A 21,772-nucleotide genomic window follows, 5' to 3' on the forward strand; every position below is an offset into this window, starting at 1 on the left:
TTAGGTCTCACCTTTACCCTCCTACCACTTCTAGAGGGAACCGCTGCCTCTAATCCTTTCCTATGAGGAGCTGACAAATCTTCAAATCTCCACCCCATTAACAAATCTCCCTTGTTCCTTCTCTCAATTCCTCATTCACCCTCATTCATCATCATCATTCATCCTTCATACCCTACTCCCTGCTTCCTCACAGATGAAGGTTCACTCCATTCTCTTGGCAATCTTCCAGGCCTTATCACTTGAGCTGGACCTTATCCAAGTATATATTGGACACATGCAGGCTGGAAGCCTTACCCCACTATTTGATATTGAATATTGGCTTCATAAACAGACATAAACAACAGGCTGTTGACATAACAGTTTTCCTTTGAGCAGGGAGGGCAGGGAGGGTGGATGAAGATTGGGAGAATGGTACCACAGCTGGAGAGAAAAAGCCTGTTGTCATCCATTTACTGAGTACAAGGAACAGTATCTTTCTTTACCCTTTTTCCTTTTTAAGTTTTGCTTACTCTTTTTACCTGGGCTAGTAGGAAGCTAAGAGTCATATTGAATTATTAAAAAAAGTTTTGAGGAACATTTATTGTGTACCAACACTATACAAGATGCTTATGGCCTGAGCTGTTTCATCTGAGTCTGCTGCCAACATAAGGAGGGAGAAATTAATCCCCACCCTCACCCTGTACACCCTGGCTGAGTCCTGAACATCAGCACCTTCAACATCACCCACTGCTGATGCCTTTGACTGTTTTATGCATGAGAAGTAGGGAACTCTTCTTTTTCACTGATATAACAATAAGATTGCTATAACTTGAATAAAATATTAGTTATGTGTGATAATTATTCGTATCAATACCCATGAAGGTAGTAGCGGTTAAGAGAAGGGAACTTGTACTTAAATTGGTTGTGGGAACTCAAGCAAGGCATTTAACCTCTGTCTCAGTTTGCTCAAATTAAATTGGATATATTTGTAATATCTATCTCATAAGGTTGTTGTGAGGATTAAATGAGTCAATGAATGTAAAGCACTTAAAGCAGTCCTTAATACACAGTGAGGAGTTAAGAAACTCTCCCATTATTATATCATTATTATCATTATTACTACTATTTACCAGCTTCTAAATCACATAAACTTGACAAAAACCCTGTAAGGTGTAAATTTCTCCCTAATTTACAAGAAACTCTTTCCTCACAGTAGCATTAATTGAAATTACAGTACTAACAAATGCAAATCTCATTCCTCACAGTAGCGTTAATTGAAATTATAGTACGAACAAATGCAAATAATAATAGAAATAACAGTGATTCTTCATAATCATGTCCATTTTACAGATGCAAGCCAAGATTATCAGGAGTGGTATTAATTATTATACTATCAATATAGTATGTTACTGATATTCTAAAATCATCTTAACAGGTAAGAGCAGATAACATAATTATTCTTATATTGGTATCCATTATTAGGATAGGTGCCAAAATAACATTAGCAGTAATAATAATAACATTAACCATGTAATATAATTTTGTCATTTCCCAGAGTGGAAAGCACCATACCAGCAGTACCAAGAATGGCAGTTACTATAGTTTTTTTTTTTTTTAAATACTGTATTAAAATAATGCACATAACTGCATTAACATTTTGCCTCATTTATCCTGGTTCTGACAAGATGAAAGGGAAATATCAGGATTCCTTTAACAGCATATAACTAACTTATTATTAACTATATTTATTAGTAAGTTATTATTTAAAACTGTGCTGTACTTATTGTAATACTTGTAATGATTATGATATACATAATAATCATATATAATGGTATTGATTATAATGATTAATGATATAACCATTTAGTTATGACCTGAATTATAATAATTGATGCTCTAAAGGTGAAATTATTAAATAATATAATAATAATAATGTAAACACAAATAATAATGGGTGCAGAGTAATTATACTCAGTTAACAAAAAGTAAAGCATAATAGAAACCTTCCTGGTAGTACTTCCTGGTTAAATAATATTATGACATTATGATATTAATGTAACCACCCATAATAGTATTAAGGATATACTAGAATTAGGCCCCTTTCACTGCAGAGACAATCAGTACATGGGCGCAGTTAAATATATTTAATCCTCTAACATCAACCTAAACGCATATAGTAACATGGAATGTCCTGTAACTACACCCATTTCCCAGAGGGAAAAAGGTGAGGCCAGCATACTAGGTAGTGATTAGGGCGCTGACACTGCAGAGACGCAAGTTATACCCAGGAAGTATGCTAAATGTGGCCATTTCCCAGCAGGAAAGTCTGGGACAGCTTGGTTGTGGGTGATACCCCTTGAGCAGCCTCATAATGCCATACTTCTCATTCACCCCAATGCACGCCCCCAGTCCTGGTCCCAAGAAGCTTTCCAGGATCACCAGCATCCTGAGAGGCTCAGCCTTCCCTCATCCCTCATTCACAGAGCATGCTGCCTTCTGACGGTCATTGTCAACTGGCACCTCCACTGTGCCAGTTGGGTAAGTACTTCCTCCTCCAGGGCACATACTGACATGTACTCCCAGGTACCCCACAGCAGCACCACCCCATCCACCCGTGAGGAGAGAAGGGGGGTGGAGCTGCTTCTGGGGGCAAGCAAGGAGGAGCCCTCCCTCTTTCATTACCACCCCTCCTTGACATTAACCTGGGTGAGGCTATAGTTCACCAGGTGGACTATGGGGATGAATTTGGGGGGTGGAGGAAGTGCTCAGGGTCTGGGAGTTGCTGCTTGAGATGATGAAGGAGGGGTTTTAACCCACTGATCCCTTTGTGCAATCAGATCTGGAATTAATCCAAGAATCAGTAAATTTCCCTCACTCCCAACCTGTTTGAACAGATACATGAAGAACACTGGCTATCAGTGAGTCATGTAGCTATCTGAGGGGACAGTGTATAGCAGAGGTCTTCAGCCTCCCGGACCACAGACTGTGGCCTGGTACCAGCCTGTGTCCTGCTAGGAACCAGGCCCACACAGCAGAAAGTGACTGGCAGGTGAGCCAGTGAAGCTTCATTTGTATTTACAGCCACTCCCCATTGCTCTCATTACTGCCTGAGCTCCGCCTCCTGTCAGATCAGGGGCAGCATTAGATTCTCATAGGAGCACAAGCCCTATTGTGAACTGTGCATGCCAGGGATCTAGATTGCACGCTCCTTACTAGAATTTAATGCCTGATGATCTGTCACTATCTCCCATCACCCTCAGATGGGACCATCTAGTTACAGGAAAACAAGTTCAGGTCCCACTGATTCTACATTATGGTGAGTTGTTAATTATTTTATTATATATTACAATGTAATAATAACAGAAATAAAGTGCATAATAAATGTAATGCCCTAGAATCATCCCAAAACCATCCCCTTCCCCAGTCCTTAGAAAAATTGTCTTCCATGAAACCAGTCTCTGGTGGCAAAAATTGGGGACTGCTCTGTAGAACTAGGCATGGGGCACAGCCATTGCAAAGACCTGAAGGCTAGAAGCTGCTTTGCTGGTTTTATGAACTATCTGAATGGCCCTAGAATGTACAAATTTGTGTTGACAAATAATAAAAATATGTACCATCTAACAAAGCTTTTCCCAATCCTATCTGGCTCTACTCCCTCTTTTAACTATAGTTACAATTTTATATAAGAAATGTTTATGTTTATAATATTTTATATAAGAAATATACTAGGATGAATCATACAAACTTGTCAATATTTGAACATTTTAAACAATTTACCTTTCTTGATACATAATAACTATATGTATTTATGGGGTACATGTGATATTTTGTTACATGCATAGGCTGTGTAATGATCAAGTCAGGGTATTTAGGATATCCATCACCTCATGTTTTTATCATTTTGATGTGTTGGACACATTTTAAGTCCATGCTTCTAGCTATTTTGACATACAAAATACATTGTTTTTAGCCATAGTCACCTTATTCTGCTAAGAAAAATTAAATCTTATTCCTTCTATCTAACCATATTTTTATACCTATTAACCAGTCTCTCACTCCACCCCACATACACCCTTCCCCAACTCTAGTAACTATCATTCTACTTTCTACCTCCATTGAGACCAATTCTGTTAGTTCCCAATAGGAGTGAGAACATGTGACATTTGACATTCTGTGACTGGCTTATTTAACTTAATGACTTCCAGTTCCATCCATGTTTCTGCAAATGACAGGATTTCATTCCTTTTTATGACCACAGACTATTTCATTGTGTATATATACCAAATTTTCTTTATCCAGTCATCTGTTGATGAATACTTAGATCGATTCCATATATTTACTATTGTGAATAGTGCTGCAATTTACAGAGCAATGCAAGTATCCCTTTAATATACTGATTCTCTTTCCTTAGGATAAATAACCAGTATGGGATTGCCAGATTGTATGGTAGCTCTGTTTTTAGTTTCTTTTTTTTTTTCCTTTGATAAATTGCCATACTGTTTTCCATAATGGCTGTATTAACTTCCATTCCTACCAACAATGTATAAGAGTTTCCTTTTCTCTGCATCCTTGTCAGAATTTATTATTTTTTCTTTTTGATAATAGCCATCCTAATTAGGGCAAGATGATATCCCATTGTGGTTTTGATTTGCATTTCCCTGATGATTAGTGATGTTGAGCATTTTTCATATATCTGTTAGCCATTTATATGTCTTCTTTTGAGAAGTGTCTGTTTGTGTCTTTTGCCCACTTTTCAATGGAGTTATATGTTTTTTTCTTATTGAGTTGTTTGAGTTCCTTGTGTATTCTAGATTAACTAGTCTCCTATCAGATTAATAATTTATAAATATTTTCTCCCATTCAACAGGTTGTCTCTTTATTGATTATTACTTCTACTGTGAAGAAGTTTTTTAATTTAATTAAGTTCCATTTGTTTGCTTTTGTTCTTATTGTCTATGTTTTAGAGGTCTTAGCCATAAATTCTTTGTCTAGACTAATGTCCAGGAGAGTTTTCCTTAAGTTATCTTCTAGTATTTTTAGTTTCACGTCTTACATTTAAGTCTCTAATCCTTGTTGAGTTTATCTTTGTATGAGGTAAGAGATAGGAATTCAGTTTTATTCTGCATGTGGCTATCCAATTTTCCCAGCACCATTTATTGAAGAGGGTGTCCTTTCCCTAATATAAGTTCCTGTTGGCTTTGTAAAAGATCATTTGTCTTTAAATATGTAATTTTATTTCTGGGTTCTCTCTTCTCTTCCATTGGTCTATGTGTCTATTTGTATACCAGTGTCATGATGTTTTGTTTACTGTGGCTTTGTAATATATTTTGAAATCACATAATGTGATGCCTGCAGCTTTGTTCTTTTTGTTCAGGATTGTTTTGGCTATTTCAGCTCATTTTTGGTTTCATTTGAGTTTTTGGGTTGTTTTTTCTAATTCTGTAAAGAATGATGTCAGTATTTTGATAAGGATTATATTGAATCTGTAGATTGCTTTGGGCAATATGTTTATTTTAACTATATTAATTCTTCTGATCCATGAACATAGGATGTTTATCCATTTGTTTCTGTCACCTTCAATTTCTTTCAACAGTATTTCACAGTTTTCCTTGTAGAGATCTTTTACCTCCTTGTTTAAATTTATTCCTAGGTATTTTTTTCTAGATATATTAAATGAGATTGCTTTCTTGATTTTTTTTTTTTTTTTTTGCCTAGGTCATTATTGATGTATAAAAATGCTAATTTTTGCATATCGATTATGTAATCTGCAAGTTTACTGGATTAATTGATCAAATCAAAGAGTTTTAGTGGAGTCTTTAGGTTTTTCTAGATATTAGGTTTTATCATCAGCAAAAGGACAGTTTTACTTCCTCATTTCCAATTTGGATGTCCTTTTTTTTTCTTCTCTTGCCTGATTGCTCTGGCTAGGATGTCCAGTACTATGTTTAACAGAGTGGTGAAAGTGGGCATCCTGGCCAGGGACAGTGGCTTACACCTGTAATCCCAACACTTTGGGAGGCTGAGACTGGCAGATCACCTGAGTTAGGAGTTCGAGACTAGTGTGGCCAACATGGTGAAATCCAATCTCTACTAAAAATACAAAAATTAGCCGGATGTGGTGGCAGACAACTGTAATCCCAGCTACTTGGGAGGCTGAGACAGGAAAATCACTTGAACCCAGGAGGTGGAGGTTGCAGTGAGCTGAGGCTGCACCATTGCATTCCAGCCTGAGCCGCAAGAGTGAAACTCCATCTCAAGAAAAAGAAAAGAAAAGAAAAAAGAAAAAAGTGGGCATCCTTGTCCTTGTCTTGTTCCAGATTTTACAGGAAAGGCTTTCAACTTTTCCCCATTCAGTATGTTTTCAATTGTGGTTTTGTCATATATGGACTTTACCTTTATTAATTTGAGATGTGTTCCTTGTTTGCTTAGTTTGTTGACTGTTTTTCATCATAAAGAGATGTTGAATTTTATCAAATACTTTTTTTCTGCATTTATTGAGACAATTGTATGGCTTTTGTCCTTCAGTCTATTTATGTGTTTTGTCATGTTTTTTGATTTGCATATGTTGAACCATCCTTGCATCCCTGATATACATCCCACTTGATCACAGTGTATTATCTTTTGATGTGCTGTTGGATTTGATCATCCATTGTTGAGGATTTTTATGTCTATGTTCATCAGATATATTGGCTTGTAGTTTTCTTTTTGTTATTGTGTCCTTGTCCGGTTTTGCTATCAGCATGATGCTGGCCTCATAGAACGAGTTAGGGAGAATTCCCTCCTCTTTGGTTTTCTTGGAATAGTTTCAGGAGGATTGGTATTAGTTCTCCTTTGTATGTTTGATACAGTTCAGCTGCAAATCCATCTGTTCCTGGCTTTTCTTTTTTGAGAAACTTTTTATTACTGATGCAATTGTCCTACTGATTATCGTTCTGTTCAGGTTTTCTATTTCTTCCTGATTTAGTCTTGGTAGCTTGTATGTTTCCAGGACTTTATCTGTTTCCTCTAGGCTTTACAGTTTGTGAGCATACAGTTATTCATAATAGTCTCTGATTATCTTTTGTGTTTCTGTGATATCAGTTGTAATGTCCCCCACTTTATTTCTGATTTTATTTGAGTTTTCTTTCTGCTTGGTTAGTATAGCTAGTGGTTTATCAATTTTGTTTATCTTTTCAAAAATCCAGTTTTTCATTTTGTTGATCCTTTGTATTTTTTCAGTTTCTATTTCACTTAGTTCTGTTCTGATCTTTATTGTTTCTTTCCTTCTGTTAATTTGGGGCTTGGTTTGTTCTTGCTTTTATAGTTCCTTGAGGTGTATTGTTAGGTTGTTCATTTGGCCTTTTTCTACTTTTTGATGTAGGTGTTTGCTACTATAAACTTCTTAGTAATTCTTTTTTGCTGTATCCCATAGGTTTTGGTATGTTGTCTTTTCATTTTTATTTGTTTAAAGAAATTTTTTATTTCCTTCTTAATTTCTTCACTAACACAGTGGTTGTTCAGGAGCATTTGTACAACTTCATGCATTTGTACAACTTCCAAAGTTCCTCTTATTTTTTGTTTTATTCTATTGTGGTCTGAGAAGATATTTGAGGTGGTTTTAATTTTTTAAAAAATATGTTGAGCCTTTGTTTTGTGGCCTAACATATCATCTATCTTGGAGAATACTCAATGTGATGATAAGAATGTATATTCTGGCTGGGCACAGTGGCTCATGCCTGTAATCCCAGCACTTTGGGATGCCAAGGCGGGTGGATCACAAGGTCAGGAGATTGAGACCATCCTGGCTAACAAGGTGAAACCCCATCTCTACTGAAAATAGAAGAAAAATTAGCCAGGCATGGTGGCGGGTACCTGTAGTCCCAGCTACTTGGGAGGCTGAGGCAGGAGAATGGTGTGAACCCAGGAGGTGGAGCTTGCGGTGAGCCAAGATCGTGCCACTATACTCCAGCCTGGACGACAGAGTAAGACTCTGTCTAAAAAAAAAAAAAAAAGTATATTCTGCAGGCGTTAGATAAAATCATCTGTAAATGTTTGTTAGATCCATTTGTTTAAGGTCCTATTTCAATCCAACATTTTGTTGTTGTTGTTTTTTTGGTCTAGATGATCTGTCTGATGCTGAGATTGGGGTGTTGAAATCCCCCTTATTCTTATATAGGAGTCTATCTCTTCCTTTAGATCCAATAATATTTTTTTTCTATATCTGGGTGCTCTGATGTTGGGTGTATATGTATTCAGAATTATTATATCCTCTTACTGACTTGATCCCTTTATCATTTTATAATGACATTCTTTGTCTCTTTATACTGTTTTTGACTTAAAATCTTTTTATCTAATGAAAATGCAGCTATTCCTGTACACTTTTGGTTTCTGTTTGCATGAATACATTTTCCATCCTTTTACTTTGTCTATGTCTTTATATGTGAAGCAAGTTTCTTGTAGGCAGCATGTAGTTAGGTCATGTATTTTTTTATCCATTCAACCAGTCTTTATCTTTTAAGTGGAAATTTTAATTTGTTTATAATCAAGGTTGTTATTGATAAGTGAGTATTCCTGTCATTTTATTAATTGTTTTCTGGTTGTTTTGTAGATGTCTTGGTCTTTTGTTTCTCTCTTATTGTTTATTATTGCTGTTTGTTGGTTTTCTGTAGTGCCAGCAGTGGCAGCAGTGGGACAGACAGATGGATAGGATCTTGGACTCCTGGCCAGCATGTGTGGCATTGGCAATAATAGTAGTGGTGATGAGACAACACTTGGGCTCCCAGGCAGCACTCACTATTGTTAGCAAGGATGGGAGGACAGTCTGCAGCCCCCAGCTGGGTGCTTGCATGTGGATGCAGGTAGTGGGGTTAGTGGCAGGCTGGGTGGGCTCATCCTTGGGTCTCTGGTAGGAGTGCACAGATGCCAGCAAGGGTGGACTGGGCATGCTGGTCCCTAGGCACCTGCATGGCATCCTCAGGCACTGGGGCAAGTGGAGGGTGGTGTTTCAGACTAGGTGGGCCTATTTCTAGGTCCGCCAATGGTGCACATGGGCACAGGTTGTGATAGGCAGGGCAGGATGACCCACTGTGGTGGGTTCAGAGAACCTAATGTCAGAGTGCATGCAAGTGTGCAGTGGTTCTGTTGCTGTAGGATGGGTGGTGGGGGGTAGGCGGGGGGACAGTGGTTGGTGTTAGTGGGAGCAACTCCAAGCCAGTGGGCAGCTTTCAGGCTTTGGAGAATATTTGTTTTGGCCTCTGGTGGCAGCAGCAGCAGCTGCAGTTGTATGCAGGGAAAGCCTGTCCTCATGGTGTGTTAGTGCACAGCAGCCATGCTACTTTGGGGGTAGAGGTTGCTGTCAATGGCAGCATTCCCAGGCAAGTGGGTGGCTTTCAGGCTCTGGGGAGCACATGCTTCAACCTCTAGTTGTGGCAGGAGTGACAGGTATTGTGGCAGCAGTGTGCGGGGAGAACTTGTCATCAAGTCACATGCTAGTGTGCAATGGCCCTGCTGCTGGTGTGGGCAGGGTTTCTGTCAACAGCTTCAGATAGGTAGGTCTCAGGTTTTAGAGAGCATGAGCTTTGGCTCTCTTTGTCCCAGGGGCAGTCTCCCTGGCATGTTGCACTGCTCCATTTCCTGGAGTATAGGAATCTGTAGAGGCTAGAATGTTGGGGACCCTGCCACACTGTCGGACCCAGCTGGCCTTGCACCACTGAAACTCTTCAGGTGAATGCAGCAGGATGTAAGTGGGGCTCCAGGAGTTTGGAGATGTAGGGACTAATGTCAGCACAGAATCCTGTCTCTTGAGGGCCGGCTTTCAACATGGCACCATGGTATAGTTTCTTAGGTCTCAGGGGATGTCTGGGATCCAGTATTAGCTAGCTCCCTCTGTGGAGCAAGCTGTCACATGGTCTCCTGGAAGCTCCTTACGTTAGTGCCAGGTTCCAGGAAGATTGAGGGGCTCTCCTATGGCTAGGGTTGCAGGAGTTCATGGTGGGAATGTGGACTACTGGGGTCACTCACTTACCCTTCCCCTACATTGGAGATTCTCTCCAGGCTTCCAGCCTATCCTAGCCAAGCAAGCTGCCTCACTTTCCTTTCCTTCCTTTTCTTAGGTGTTTCCTGTCACTTCTCTGTTGAAATTCAGCATTCTCTCTTAGGTGATCTATTCTAAGTGTAATTATATACTATTTTGGTTCTTCTTTGTGGAGGAGGTGAGTGTTTGATACCTCCAGTAAAGCCATCTTGAATCCTTCCTGAATATTTGACCTTTTTAACTTAAAAAAAGTTTCATATAATTAAACTATTGCAATTGACATATAAATGTAATTATATATTTAATTATAACAATATGTATTATATACATTATATAACAACATAAAATATTTGAAGAGCACATAATATCAATACATACATTAATAGACTATAAATATAATATAATTGAATACATTTAAGTAATATAATTTATAAAATATGAATATGTTGTATAACCTGTAATGATATTAGAATATAAGTTATTATAATATAGCATATACAAAATATACATATGATAATGGTATATAGTATTATTACTATATACTATACATGTATTGTTTTTTCATATTGTGTAAAATGAATACATTTGAAAATATAGGTTAGAATATTTCATAATGCCCTTTTACTGTCATGAAGTGAAATTTATAGGTAATATGACTCACCTATCACCTAAATTTGAAAAAACAATTAATGAATTTAATATAAGATGAAATATAAGTAATTAGTTAGAACTAATATGTATTATATGTAAAGGCTTGAGAGATACAGTAGAATAATTAACAAAATAAGTATATAATTAACATGAGCAGTAGTAGTGGTAGCAGTAGGAATAGGAAACCCTTACTGAGCATTATCTGTGTGTCAGTCCCTGTTCTAAGTACTTTCAGGTGTTGAACACCTTTAAGTACACTCTCTTAGACGTCAGTAGACTGGAACACATCTCAGAAGAACCTTCAGTTAACTGACATTTATTCCCACCTACTCCCTCTCCCTTGTAAGACAAGCTTTTAGTCACTAATATGTTTTTTTCAAGATACTTATCTGTGTATATAAGAGCCTAAACTTGAAAGAAATAGTGGTTATCTCAAGGCAGGGGTTTGATATGAGGAATGAGGATAGGACTGTGTGTACTGAATAAAGGAGACATTAGCTATATCTGCAATGTTTTTTCTTTAATAAAACAAGCTATTGAAAGTGAATTGGAAAAAAGTTAACACTATTAATTTTGAAAGATGAAATCATGAGAATTTTTAATATTATTCATTTTAGTTCTCTGCTAACATTGAAATTTTAAAAACTAATACTAACTAATATCACCAGGAGATTTTCCACGATCATATATGCAGCTTATCTTCCCAACCTTGAAACTCACCAACTCAGATAATCCATTTTACCAGTACTGGGGTAGAGCTTGTCTGGTTTAGCACCTTCATTTCTTTAAGGAGTAGAAACTGGCTTTCCTTAAATTGGGTATCTTGTTAATGAGGCAGAGGTGGAATGATAACTCAGATTTTCTGATCTCCAGCCAGCTGTCTACTGTTTTCAGTACCTTGGCATTGGGGTCCAGGACGATGACCTCAAAAGCCTGACATATCTTCAGTCAAGCCACAAGGATTTTATTCTCCTCACAATTCTCTGCTTATTGGGACAGAAAAGTAGGATTCAGATGTTTTAGAAAAGATTTCTGAAATCCAAAGGTTAATTTCCAGCTAATGTGAAAATTAGTTAACCAAAGGAGTTCACTCCACTGGCTCTTAATTGTGTGAGTTATCACAGGATGAGGATTTATGGATTCAACCCTCTGTATCCACAGGTTTCACATCCATGGATTCAACTAAGCATGGATCAAAAATATTAAAACAATAACAATATAACAATAAAATAACACAAAAATAGAATATAACAACTATTTACATTGTATTAGGTATTATAAATACTCTAGAGATAATTTAGAGTATGTGAAAGGATGCATGTAGGTCATATTTCAAATACTATACCATTTTATATCAAGGTCTTGAGCATTCAAAGATTTTATTATCCTAATGTAGGGGAGAGGGTCCTGAAACCAATCCCCTGTGGATACTGAGGGCTGACTATAAACCTGAATTCAGTAAGACCTCCTAAGTTTCTGATCTGGGAGGTACTGAGGGGGGATGGAGAGTAAACAGAAAGAAAGAAAAACGTGAGTCTCTGACCTTGACTAAAGTGCAAATCAATAAGGTAGGAAAACCAAGATGCCATTTGACACCTACTTAAGCTCAGAACATGACTAGGATTTGGTTGGGATATGCATGGAAGGTAGGAAAAATGGTATGAGGATGAAGACAGGAAAGAACTGACTGAGCAAAGGTCCACAGCATAACTGCTTTCTGACAAGATTGGGTAAGGTGAGACAGGCAGGGAAGTCAACCTGTCTAGAGCAGGAAGTTTCTCTTGGAGAGTGGTAGACAGATACTTTGATAGGGTAGGGCTGATTTGAAAGGGTGTGGGTGGTAGACTTGGTGATTTTGACTATTCAGCATGGAATCATGAGTTCTGGAGTATAGTTGTAGCAGAGAAATTATTTTGTTATTCCTGTTGGTTAGATGCTAGCTAACCCAATTAAAAAATGAGCAATAACTGAACAGAAATTTCTGAAAAGACACACAAATGACCAACAGATATGTGAAATAATGTCACTGTAACTAATTACCAGAGAAATCCAAATTAAAACCAAAATGAGGCATCACCTTACACCTGTTAAAATGGTTACTACCAAAAAGATAAAAGATTGTGTTGGCCATCGGATATAATTTTAATGTAGCAAACCCCCACATTGTGACCATACCTCCATATTCAGCTTCCTCTCTGATGACTGCCATCATGCTATACTTCACCAACTCTTAACTGCTTACAGTTTTGAGTACACACTGTATTCCTCACCTTTGTACCTCTGCTACCACGGTCCTCTTCATCTGGCTGAACTCTATCTAATTCTTTAGACTCAGCTTAATCAATATCTTTCCAGGAGCCTATCCTTACCCTAAAATGACTTTTAAGAAATGCACATAGAAATCTTGTAAAACATTGATACATTGAAAAAAAATTACCATAAACTCTTAACCCTAATGTGAGCGTTATAACTGATGATTTTCCTTCCAGCTTTTTAAGGCCTATTTTATTTAAACAATAGAGATTTTATTGTACAAAATTTTGCATTCTGTTTTTTATTTAATTTTACATTATCCTTTGAGCATTATCCCATTATTAAAAACAATTTAAATAGCTTTATAATATATTCCACCATGTTGGTTTACTTCAATACATCTAATTATTCTTCTATGAAAAAAAAAAGATTGTGTTGGCAAGGTTGTGGAGGAAAGGGAACCCTTGCACACTATTGGTGGGAATGGATATTTGTATACACACACACAATAGAATACTATTCAGCCTTTAAAAAGTAGAAAATCTTGTCATTTGCTTCAACATGGATGAACCTGGAGGATATTATGTTAAATGAAATAAGCCAAGCACAGAAAGACAAATACCACACGATCTTACTTATACGTGGGATCTAAAAAAGTTGAACTTAACAGAAGCAGAGACTAGAATGGTGATTACCAGGGGTGGAAAGTGAGGAATGGGATAATATTGGTTAAAGGGTACAAAGTTTCAGTCAAACAGGAGGAATAATTTCAAGATATCTATTGCGCAGCATAGGAACTATAGTTAATATATTATATACCTGAAAATTGTGAAGAAAGTCAATCTTAAAAGTTATCACTACAAAAAAAATGCATGTGAGGTGAAGGTTATGTTAACCAGCTTGATTTAATCATTTTAAAATGTATACACATATATAAACATCATGTCATATATCATATATTTATACAATTTTTTTAAAATTAAAACTTAATAAAGACAAAAAAAGAATATTGAAATAATCCAAGCAAGACATGAGAAGCACTTAGATAGACTTCAGTGTTTTTAAGGATAGAAAGGAAGGGGACAGATTTGAGTAACTTTTCAGAAATGAGCAAGGCTCAATGTCTTATGGAAAGGGTAGGAGGTGGTCAGTGAGAAGAGAAAGTCAAGATTCAGGGATGCCTCCACACTTTTTGGCTTGGATGACCGTGAACATGAGAGGTGCGGCAGATTTTGTAGGGGAGAGAAGCTTACTGCTGAGCATCCTGGATTTGAGGGGACAGTAGAAACCCTGTTACAGGGTTTGGTGGGCAGTGCTACTACCCTATCTCCCACAGGCACATTAGCATTAACATCAGTGCATCTGAGGAATTGTCCTGGCTAGTGTCTAATTCCCAAGAAGACTCATCAGGCCTCAAGGTAATCAGAAGTTGAGGAGTTGGTTGTAATGCCTCTCCATGGCTTCACTTTCAGAGTGCATTGGAGGCTCATTCATTAGATAAAGATCAAAAGAGTGATTTTGACAAAGCATTGCACAGATTCCATAATGAGAGGGAAATGAAAATGGTTGGCAGCCCATTATTAAGCGTAATAACTAGGTTGCAATGAGATGAAGGACTTCATTTAGGCAGATCTTTCCCATTGATGAATAGTAGGGGGTAAAAGTGTGAAACGGAAGCATATAATCCAATTCATAAAATATGTAAACTGAACAGAAATTTCTGCAAAGGTATTTTTAAAAACCCAAGGCAATACTCACTCATTGTATATATAGAGCTGAGTGTGAAATCTTTCTACTGATGGACAATGATGCACAGATGAAATTTTTAAAATCAATATTTTTTCCACTGACAGAACTTTGTTTTTTAAAAAAATGACAAAAGCTCTGTCTGTACTTCTAGGCTGGGAGAAAAGAGGCACAGGTGTAGCAACAGGGGCACAGGCCACTCACATTTTAGAGAGTTTGACTTGCTTGTGCCTGTGGAGTGCCCACTTGAGGCAGACAGAGTCCACTGTGCTGGGTATAAACAGGAAGAAACTTTTCTTAGATGGGGGCATATCTGAGATAGAAATAGAGGGCATTCAACTCCCACATTAAAATACTAGGAAAAAGAGCATACATTTTATTCAGCAAGTAAAATATATACAAATGTTAAAATAAACACAACTATATTTCTTTTTTTTTTTTTAAGAGGAATTGACTGAATTTTATTTATTTATTATTTATTTATTGAGACAGAGTCTTGATCTGTTGCCCAGGCTGGAGTGCAGTGGCACGACCTCTGCTGGTGTGCAGTGGCACAATCTCTGTTCACTGCAACCTCTGCCTCCCAGTCCCAAGCAACTCCTGCCTCACCCTCCAGAGTAGCTGGAATTACAGGCGTGTCCCGCTAATTTTTGTATTCTTAGTAGAGATGAAGTTTCACTGTGTTGGCCAGACTGGTCTCAAACCCCTGGCCTCAAGTGATCTGTCCGCCTTGGCCTCCCAAATTGCTGAGATCACAGGCATGAGCCACTGCACAGGCCCACACACAACTATATTTCTTAAATATAATGGTACGAATGGGATAATCATTCCCAGATACTTAATTTTAAATAAATTGATAGGAGTCAGATAAAGTTTTCCAAAGTTTAGATCTGACCTTTGGAGGTTACGTCAAGATCATGAATTATTAATAATTACTCTGTAAACACTGTGTATAACTCATAGACAAATAATTAGCATACATTATCTTACAGCTATTCTTTCCACAATGGTTATTATTTGGGAATATGATGTCCCTCAGCTGGAAATGTCTACTCCTAGACAGGCATGAACTTTGTGGAATACACATGACAATTTAGATAGCACCAAGCAAATTTTAATATTTTACTAGCTCCTGGGCTGGGATAAAGTGAAGTATAGAAGGCAGGATATAGAACACATAATGATTAAGATTATAAGTTCTGTGTCAAACTTATTTGGGTTAGAGTCTGAATTCTGCCACTACAACCTGAGTGACCTTGAGCAAGTCACTTAAACTCTCTGAGCTTTCTTTTTCTCTCATCAGTAAAGTGGAAATAACAAGAGTCCCTCCCTCCCAAAGTTGACATGAGAATGAAAGGAGAAAAATTTGTGCAAAACACCTAGCACAGTTCTTGGATGTTCTGTTCTAAGGGCCCAATGAAACTCATAGCTGCTGCTGCTGTTACACCTTTCTGTGCTGGGTCATTTACTGAGGGTGTCTGTGTGTGTAGCCGGGTTCCCCAGTTTAAGCAAGATCGCAGCTGTATTCTCAACTTTTGGCTTCTGTCACCGGCAACGGTGCATTCCCATAGGTGTGCTGTGATTCACCTCCAGCAACCAGCAGTTGGTCAATGATAAATCCTTAGTTTTAAAGCTAATGTGGGGACAACATGTAAAACAAAAACTTGGACAGCTCGCCCTCTAGTGGTAATTTTATGAATTGCCCCCAACAATTGCCCTGTTAGCTCACAGGAAAACTGACAGTAAAAATGAGTGGGATTAAGTTTGCATAGTTAAAACACCTGGTTTAACAAATGAATTTGTTAATCACAAACACATAATAAGCTAGTATAGGGTACATGCTTGCATATTTTCTCACGTGTTGATTAGCCATTATACCTAACGAGGGATTTCCAATTTGGGGAAATAAAAGTCCAGAATCAGCAATTCTATACGTAGTTATATATCCTGTCCCCCAATAAGAAATTGTACATAGTCATTAGAGTCTAGTTTTATTGCACTCAATATTCTTTTTTTCTGAAATAGTGTTATAATTGTTGATAATAGCAACTTATCCTCTTATAGGTATTTATAAATATTCAGTGTTTTTTTTTTTCTTTTTTCTTTTTTTTTAAAAAACAGATAGATGCAGCAGGATTTGCCTTCCTGATTGTACTGAAGGGAAATTAGGAGGCTTATCTATAAAGAGGCTAAATGAGTTTGCTTGGGACACCCAGGGCACTTTGCAGGGGACTGTACTAATTTTTACTTGTAGGAATCTCCTTCTAGCAAAATAAGTTGCATAGATGCTGGCATGTTCCTTTCTAGTCTTTATGTGCTCCTTCTTTGGAATCTTTATGTCGAATTCCCTACACATACACTGGTTGTACAGATCAGAATGAAAATGATTAAAATAGAGATACAAGTTTTATAGAAGTGACTTTCTTCACTCCATTATAATTGTTTTGGATAACTCAGATATCAAAGCACTTTGTTTGTTGGTTGGTTTTGAGACAGAGTCTCACTGTGATGACCAGGCTGGAGTGCAATGGCATGATCTCAGCTTGCTGCAACCTCCGCCTCCTGGGTTCAAGTGATTCTCCTGCCTTGGCCTCCCAAGTAACTGGGACTGCAGGCATGCGCCACCATGCCTGGCTAATTTTTGTATTTTTAGTGCAGACAAGGTTTCACCATATTGGCCAGTCTGGTCTTGAACTCATGACTTCAGGTGATCTGCCCACCTCAGCCTCCCAGCATGCTGGGATTACAGGTGTGAGCCACTGCACCTGGCCGATATTAAAGCATTTGTACCCACAAGACTAAACCAAATAATAACTTTTTGAGCCTTATAGAAATCTAAGTCAAGGGAGTAGTGATGAGAATCTTAAAAGCCCACAATTGTTCTTTTAAATACTGAAATTGCTATTCATAAGACTTGAGTGAACAGAGAAAGGATAATTTAGGAATAGGAGGTATTTTCAAATCCAGGGACCAGAATATTTATAATCATACTTACTGATTTTGAAACAGAGGGCAGACATACATTCACTGATACTTCAGTGAGTTCATTCCATAGCAAGCTTCAGTCCAACTGCAGAGTTTCAGTATTCAGGGGAAGTAGTGAAATTCCCTTCCTTCAATGCCTCCATTCACATTTGTGGCTGGTCAGTGAGATACAGTTATCAAACCACCTGTGGGAGGAGCCAGTCTATCCAGTCAACACTCTTCTCAGGAGCCCTGCAAGGAGCTTGCTTAAATAGGTGCCACTGGAATTGTGAACAGTATAGGGCTGGATAGCTCTGTGGATTGGAGGCTTGTGCAGATGAGATCAAGCGCACCAGTTGGCTCCCTCTATGGGCTACTCAGTTCCACTGTGGCCCCAATTGATCTGTAGCCTGCACCTTTGTCAGCTGCATCACAGATGTATTCATTCAGCACTTGCCAAATATGTATGGAGAGTCTACATATAAGGGGCTGTGGAAGTGTGACATGTGATTGCAAACTCCTGATGACAGAAATCTGTCTTGTGTGCATTACTTTCAATGGCACTTGGCAAATTCAGTTATATGTGACCTTTCATCTCTCCTTGCCCTTTTGTGACTTTCTGACACCTCTAAGCTCTTCCCTCTTAATGTCAGTGTTCAATCCCTCCATGTTGACTGATCACCTGACTTTTCAGGCCTCTTACCTCAGCCTATACTTCTTAGTTGCTTACCTAGTCCCAAATCTAAAAATAAGTGTGCTATATCCTTTTCTAGCTCCTTTTCTTCCACTCTTGGATTATTAAGAATAGCAATCCAATAAAAAATAATCATACCAACTTGTTGGAATCTAGTAGGGGTCTCATACTCTAATTTAGGTTTAAGGCTACAATGCCTTAGCTCATGGAAATGGATTTCTACTGATGAAAGTGTAGAGTGGGAAAATATTTGGTGGCACATAGGCATTCATAGATCCGTGTTATCATACCTCTGGTCCATTTTAATGGGAAAAGTCCCTGAGATCTCTTGAAATATCTTATATTGTAACCTTACACTGCAAATACTAAGGGAAAAAAATAAATGGGGATAATGTTTAGAAATTACTTTCTTCATTATTGTATTTCTGTTCTCTGGCTATTGACTACCTTATAACTAAATACTCCCTCTCTGATACCTAAGGCAAGGGAACAGAAGAACAGAGACCATAAATCTATTAAGTCAAATACATATTGCTCACATGGCCCTTAAAGGGAAATGAATTATCAGTGTACTCTCCAGGTCTGCATGATAAAACTAATTGTAATGGCAATTAAATGTCTTACACTGCCATTGAGCATGCTTGCTGTGACTCTGGAGCAGATACATTGATTACCTTCAGAACTTACCATGTCCCATCACTAATGGGCCAAAGCAGACTGTTAACATTGTAAAGGTGTAGGATTATGCAATAGATCATTTAGAAAAGATAACTAAAGAGATTTGGGAAGCAAATTGAAATAGTATTTCAATTTTTTTTTCTATCAAGTAGGTAATGATAGAGTTTGATGCTATTTTGCAAAGCCAAATTTGTTAATTCAAAAATATTTGCTGTGCATCTTAGGATTAGGGGAAAACAAAAACTGAAATATTAAACAGTTTTTAAAAATATTCCCATGGGGTTTATGTTGTTTCTATTAACCAACTTTTGAAAAACAAGCTATGAGAAAACATATATTTTCTAACAAATATTTATATCATTACCTCTCAGTTGTTTCAATGCATGCAAACAGTATCACAGATAATTTATAAAAATAATAATGTAAAATCCATTTAAAGATGATAAAACAATAAATATTAAAGTTGTATTTGACCCAGAGGTGTATCACTAGTAATTTATAATAACCCAGAAAGTTCAACAAATTCAAGTTTCCTTCTTGAAAGTTTCGTAGTGACAAATGACAGGTAAACAATCCAATAGCAAGGACTGAATTAAAAAGACCCCTGAGAGACAGCCAGTGATCAGTACATATTTAGTCCAAACCACTGTACCTTCTTGGCTTTAACAGTGTACAACGATCATCAGAATCCATAGTGATGAATCTGATACCTCTGAATCCTCGAAGAAAGTTTAGATGCCCTTCACTATCAATTTAAAGGGAGTTATTTATTTGTTTGTTTGTTTATTTCTAATGAATACCTCACATACTGTAAGAGGAGTTGAGGCAGTGTGTAATAACAGCCCACGTGCAGCAGGCCAGTGAAAGCCAAAGTCAGAAAGAGAGATCAGAAACCAGAGTTCATAATCTTTCTTGGGCCATAGACCCCTTTGAAAATCTGAAAGAAAAAAGAGCTATGGAAAATTTCCCCAGAAAAGTATACCTGTGTAAATAAGCACATTGTTTTGCCAACAACCTTGAGGCCCAGGCAGGCATCCTCCCACTGGGTGTCCTTGAACCCTCGTTCAAGAACCCCTCATATAGAGAAAGTGAAATCCTGAGGTAAGATAGTTATTACACTTGAACATTGCATTTAGCTCTGAGCTTCCTGTCAACTGAGGTTAAAAGATTAAACACGTTGGGTTAGAGTTCTCAACATCTAAAAAAGGAAGCAGATCAGTTCAAAAAATCATAAGTGAAACATATAATTTTAAAATGGCAATGTTTATACATTTATCTGAGATGATTGTTATGATCAAGAAAAATGAAGGGATATAGCATAATTTGATGAATTTTTTTTGAAAATAAGTGATTGGAAATAAAATAGCTATGCTAATTATATTGACCAGCATATGAGATTGGCCACAGCATTTCATTTTTAATCCTTCTGGAAAATAAGGAATTTACTGTACATGTCTTTCTTTAGTGGTACATTTACCTACCTAATTTATTTGATTACAGCTGACAGTAATATAATATATTCCCATGAGCACTCAGCAGCTAAGCAGAAAGAGAGGCCTTAGGGTATAAAGAGAAATTGACCTATGGTTAAATATATGCTATTAATAGGTCATACCATGGAAAACTAGCATGTATATAACAGCAAATAATCACTGTAGGTGCCTACTGCTTTCAACTAGAGCATTTACTTTCTCAAAGGCAATAATAGCACAATTGTTATTGTCACAATTATAGGCATAGGCAGTATAGGATAGGGGTTAAGAACACAATCTGGAATCAGAGACTGATTTTCCACCACTTACTGGCTGTGCGACCTTGGGCAAAATCATTTAACTTCTTTTGTTTCAGTGTCTTCATTTGTAAAATAATAAGAAAAGCATTCATCTCAGGACTACTTCTAGGTTGTGTAGAGGTCTCTTGGAAATAAGTGTTTTGTGGGGCTCCTGTCTATATAAACAATTTGAGTCACCTAAAACCAATATGTCAGTGTCATTCTAGTAGTCCAATTTCATAGGCTAATGTGATGGAAATACTGCAAGGCTAGTAGAAGCAAACAACTTGTCTGGCCACTCTGCTGGAATTAGGACCTGGCCATGGTGCCACAGGACAACCCTATAGGCACGAGTTCTGGAGCTCCTTGAAGAATCTGGTCTATACTAAGCAGAAGGTGGCTGCAGAAGATTGGAAGATACCCCAAAGGCACAAAGCTGGATCAGGGACTGTGCTTACTAAGGTTTAAGCAGGATACAAGTCTATCTCATAGGGTCACTGGGAAGATTGAATGAAGTAATCTATGAGGAGCACTTAGGATACGTTGGTGATGATTACTGCTCACACTATTATTGTCAACAATGCTCACTGTATCTTACGCCTCTTCTGATTTTCTTTCAGTGGATGGCTGCATTGATTGGTCAGTGGATCTCAAGACATACATGGCTTTGGCAGGTGAACCAGTCCGAGTGAAATGTGCCCTTTTCTACAGTTATATTCGTACCAACTATAGCACGGCTCAGAGCACTGGGCTCAGGCTTATGTGGTACAAAAACAAAGGTGATTTGGAAGAGCCCATCATCTTTTCAGAGGTCAGGATGAGCAAAGAGGAAGATTCAATATGGTTTCACTCAGCTGAGGCACAAGACAGTGGATTCTACACTTGTGTTTTAAGGTGAGTGTTGTGTGAAAGCATTGTCCAGTTACATGGCTGATAGTCTTTTGAGTGGGACTTGAGTACATATAGGTATGCCTCATGTTGTATAATGGATATGTTCTTGAAAGGTTGCAGTACATGTGGAGCT

Source organism: Trachypithecus francoisi, unplaced genomic scaffold (assembly GCF_009764315.1).
Source record: "Trachypithecus francoisi isolate TF-2019V2 unplaced genomic scaffold, Tfra_2.0 Contig00214, whole genome shotgun sequence".
Classification (NCBI taxonomy): Eukaryota; Metazoa; Chordata; class Mammalia; order Primates; family Cercopithecidae; genus Trachypithecus; species Trachypithecus francoisi.